We start from the raw sequence: 5,429 nt of genomic DNA, 5'->3' as shown, positions 1-5,429 counted from the left end.
AAGGAGGTTCGGCCTCCCTTGGAGCCAACTACCTTCACCCATCCAAATTACAAGGAAGTTCGGTATCTCTAAGGAGCCGACCCCTCCACTCGCTATCATTAAATGGTTCGGCCTCCTTAAGGGAGCCAATACATATAAATTCGCTATGAGACAATACGGTCTCTCTAAGGAGTCATCCTCTTAATATAATACAAATCCCTTAGGGAGAGCCAAGCTGTTTATTAAAATACCATAACTTGCAGTTACTTGGGTAGCATCGTAGGAAGAAACATAATACTAGAAGAGCAAATCTCAGATACATAACATGATTAAGTCAACTCGAAGAAATGAACAACCACCAAGTCAAATCAGCTATTGACTGAAAGCTATTCTCTTGTCAATTACAAAAGCCAAAAGAGTAGAGCTTCAAGACCATTATGAGCCTAGATGGTGGTGTTTTAAAGCCATTATAAGATGAGAAAGTAGCTCATAATGACATCATGAGTCATCAATGACAAACATCATGGGAAGAGGTAACATGCTCTAAGTAAATGAGTTAATTTTATAAATAGGGAGACTTTTTGTCTCCCGTGGGGAACAATTAAATTTAAATGAAACTGTTTTCACAATTGATGACTAGAGGGGAACAATTAAATTTAAATGATACTGTTTTCACAATTGATGAATTAAAGAAAATGGAGTATCTTCAAGCTGTAATATCCAAATCACTGAGGCTGTACCCACCGGTTCCGATTGATTTAAAGGAGGCTCAACAAGACGACATCTTCCCCAATGGATCAGTCGTTAAAAAGGGGGCGAAAGTTCTGCACAACATCGTTCAAATGGGTCGAATTGAGGCAATTTGGGGGAAGGATTGTTGTGAGTTTAAGCCAGAGAAGTGGATCAAAGATGGGAAATTTGTGAGGGAGAATGATTTTAAATATTTGGTGTTTAATGCAGGACCAAGGCTGTGCATAGGGAAGAAGTTTGCTTACATGCAGATGAAAATGGTGGCTGCTTCAATCCTGTTGAGGTATTCAGTTAAGGTATCTCGTCTTTCCAAAGATAACCACTACACTTTACAAGGTAAGTCAAAACAGATACTACAACTCTTTCTGCCTCAACACTTCTTCTCCTTGCTCTGCATTTTTCTCGAGTTCTAATTTGATCTTCGGAGGCTCCTTGGTCAAAACCTCATTGATGTCTAACATTTCTTTAAGATTTACACAAACATGCTAGTGAGCTTCTTGGCACAATTCAAAGCCCAATTCCCACACGTGACCACAGTTGTGAACTCAAGGCAACCTTGACCATTGAACTCGTCCAAAACTTAATTCCAAAAATCGTAGAATTAAGCAATGCAAATTATCATACTAGTTAAGGGTTGCACTAGCTAGGCCACTAGTAATGCACCTCACCATAAACTAGGGGTGCACATGGTTCGGATTGGTTCTGATTTTGGTAAAATTGGAACCGAACCAAACATGATCGGTTCTACAACTTTGGAACCGAACCAATCCAATTACCCTATAGAACTGAACCAATCCAATCCAATCTTGGTTCGGATTGGTTCGGATCGGTTCTCGGTTCTCATACTTAATATTTTCAATAGTAATAAAAATCATTAAAAAATAATGAACTAATCTTATAGTAATAAAAAACATGAATCAATCCAAAATACTTATTATTTTTAACACATTAAAAATAAAAATCATGAAAACAATTAGAAAATAAAAATCATTAAACACTTACCTTGTAAGGGATGATCGAAGATCAAATGCATGCTTAAAATCAAATGTTGCTTGTTGCTTGTTGCTTATTTAAAGTTGAATCCATCATCAATCAAGAAAATATATCAATCTACAACAACATAAAGAACACAATTATGCATTTATGCTAATTAATATTAAATATCATAAAGTAAAAACATTAAATAAATAAATAAATTCACAATCATTAATGATTTTAATCAAAAGACATAACAAAAACAAATATAATATGAAAATAATATAGAAATCAAGCAAATAAACAATAGAAAATGAATAAGTGAATAAATACTTAACCACAATTCATGTTTATGCCAATCCAACTTGAATTCCAAAAATAAATTCAAATAAGAATCATTCATCAAACAAAAAAAATGTCTAACTCACAAAAATAAATACACCCATTAACATATGTCTTATATAATTCTTTTTTTTTTGATAAACCAGCAATAATATTAAAAAGGGAAATACAAAAGACGGGTATTTGGAAGACCCAAGAGGTCTCCAATAAAAGCCCGCCTTACGACTAAAGGAAGAGTATTTACAAGGACAAAAGACTCGGAAGAACGAGATGAAGAGGCATAGACCGCTAACGCATAAGTCACATTATTCCCTTCTCTAAAGACATGCCTTACGTCCCATTCAATCTCATTGAGTAAGAGTAGACACTTAGCCACAATGTGCTCAAGAAACCAAGGGAATATCCTACCTTTGAGAGCTCCAACGAGAAGGGACGAATCTGATTCAATTAACAAGTTCTTACCATTGAGATTAATGAGCTGCACCCCATGCAACACTGCAAGGAATTCAGCAAGGGAATTTGTTCCTTGGCCTAAGAAAACACAGCAGGCTTTTATCAAGCATCCTTCATGATCACGAATAACACATCCCGTTCCAGTTGCACCGGGGATTCCTAAGCTTGAACCATCCACATTTAGTGTAAGCCAGCCGATTGGTGGCTTGCTCCACTTAACAGAGAGGATCTTAGATGAACCATTGAAAATCTGAGGATTTTTTAATTCAGAAAGCCAAGCATCAATCTTTCTTTTAACTCCAGCCACCGATCTAAAAACACCATCAAAAATTGCAGAATTTCTAGTAATCCAAATCTCCCACGTGATGATGCAAGGAGTTATAGCTTCCCTGTAGTTTGAGGCATTTTTTGTCCATAAGAGCATGAAGGAGAAAGTCGCTCTCCTAGGAGGAAAGAGACCTTGATCCTTACAGAATACACCCCATATTGTGATACTAAAGGGGCATATGAAGAATAAATGATTCAACGTCTCCTCGGCAGATTTGCAGAGGGGGCATTGAGAAGCTAAAACGCATCCTCTACGCTTTCGAAGACCATCAACCGGAACTACTTTGTGAAATAGTTTCCAGTTAAAAACTATAATTTTTGATGGAATCTTCAAGCTCCAAAGCACCTTCCAAGATTTAGCTTTTTGACCTTGGATTCTAATACAATTCCAAGCTGTTGAAGAGGAAAAGAGACCGGAAGTAGTATGAAGCCAAATCGGTCTGTCGGATATGTTTTTCTCAATGATTAGATCTGAAGTAAAACGAGCCACCTCAAGGCTGAATAAGAGAGAAATTTTTTCCAAATCAAATCCACCATGAGCAGACCAAACTTCCTTAAGCAAAGCTTTATCCGAGTAACAAGAGAAATGTTCTACTAAAGCTCCTGATCCTCGCCAGTTGTGAAACATGAAGGAGATCTTAACACCATCACCCACTAAGAATTTTGAGTTTCTAAGAAGAGAGGGCATTTGATGCACCATAGACTTCCAAATCATGGAAGATTTCTGATTAGAATCGGCTTGATATAAGCTTTTATTATTCAGATACCTACCATGCAAGAACTCAGACCATAATGCCTTCTCTGTTAACATCTTCCAGCATAATTTCAGCATACCTACTTTGTGGATATCTACTAGGTGCCGAATACCTAAACCCCCTTCTTCTTTTGGCTTTGCCACCTTATCCCAATTAAGAAGATGCAATTTTTTGTTTTCTCCAATGCTACCCCACAAGAATTTGGCAAAATACTTTTCAATCAAATCAGTGACATGTTTTGGGATCGGGAGGATGGATAATAGGTAGATAGGCATTGAACCGAGAACATGCTTTAGGAGGGTGAGCCTACCTCCATCGGAGAGAAGTTTCGACTTCCAACCAGCTGTCTTTTTGATAATTTTCTCAACGAGCTCATTACAACTTTCCGTAGTCAATCTTGAAGAGACCAAAGGGACACCCAGATAAGAAGATGGAAGAGAACCTTCTCCAAAGCCGAGGATAGCCTGAACAGAACGTCTTCTAGAAGTCAAAAAATCATGGGCTAAGTAGAACTTACTTTTATCAACATTAATGGCCTGCTCGAATATCCTTTGATATTCAACTAAGAATAAATGCAGATTAACAAGAGATTTCTTTGAGGCTTTGGAGAAGATGAATATGTCATCTACGAATAAAAGATGAGAGGGGATAGCCATTCTGCTTGATCCAGCGAATCTCTCCACTAAACCCATGTCCATAATCTTGTTAATACCCCTGCTCAAAACCTCCTCGGCTAAAATGAAAAGAGCTGGGGACAAGGGTCACCTTGCCTGAGACCTTTAGAAGCACTGAAGTAGCCAAAGGAGATTCCATTAACTAACACCGAAAAATGAGGATTCGAGACACACCCTTTAATAAGCTTTACAAATCCCTCACAAAACCCGAATCTTTTAAGAACTTCAAAAATGAACACCCATTCCATTCGATCATAAGCCTTGGACATATCTATTTTGAGAGCCACATTACCCCCTCGAGATTTTTTGTTCAAGTCTCTCTCATAATCTCATGAGCTAAAATGGCGTTATCATAAATGTTACGTCCTTTTACAAACGCACTTTGCTCCTTTGAGATTAGATCAGGAAGGCATAACCCAATCCTATTAGCCACAATCTTTGACAAAATTTTATAGAAAACATTACAAGACTAATAGGTCGAAATTGGGCAAAGGAAGTCGGAGTTTCAACTTTAGGGATGAGAGTAATGGAAGTTGAATTAATGGCTTTGGGAATCATACCTTCTTGGAAGAAGTTAACAACTGCAGTCATCAGATCAGATTTAATGATTGTCCAAGCCTTTTGATAAAAAAGAGCAGAAAACCCATCCGGACCAGGAGCTCCCGTGCTTTTCATATTCTTTATCACCTCCCAAACCTCTTCCTCATCTGGCACTTTGACAAGACGCGAGTTCATCTCAGGCGAGACAGAAGGTTGAATGACCTCCCAAAAAGGGCTAACAATATCTGGATTAGATGAAGACAATAACGATTCAAACTCTTCAGCCGCACATTTACCAATTGCTTCTTATGCCTCCAAAAGAACACCAGAAATAGTTTTTAATACTCGAATTTTATTTTTTAAGCTCCTGATCTTCGTAACATGTGAAAAAAATGAGTGTTCTGGTCCCTTCCTTGAGCAAAATAACTCTGGATTTTTGTTGCCAAGAAGATTCCAAATCTTTGCTGATAGAAGAATAATCAGATTTCACTTTTTGACAGGCAATGTAGGTATCTTGGTTCCATTCACCTTCTTCTAAATTACCTTCCAGAAGGGCAACTTTTTCTGCCATGGGTCTTTTAGTGTTTTTTTAAATTACCATGACATTTGCATTCCAAGCCTTTAAATCGCTCTT

The 5,429-nt window shown here is 37.6% G+C and overlaps 1 pseudogene; it reads left to right on the top strand.

Moving 5' to 3' along the window:
* Positions 1 to 674: 674 nt before the first annotated feature.
* Positions 675 to 1,289, top strand: LOC147382178 (cytochrome P450 86B1 pseudogene; annotated as a pseudogene).
* The last annotated feature ends 4,140 nt before the right edge of the window (positions 1,290 to 5,429 follow it).

This window comes from Akebia trifoliata, chromosome 16, assembly GCF_017979445.1.
Source record: "Akebia trifoliata isolate Shusen 1 chromosome 16, ASM1797944v1, whole genome shotgun sequence".
NCBI lineage: Eukaryota > Viridiplantae > Streptophyta > Magnoliopsida > Ranunculales > Lardizabalaceae > Akebia > Akebia trifoliata.
This window is presented reverse-complemented; position numbering and strand designations above follow the sequence as displayed.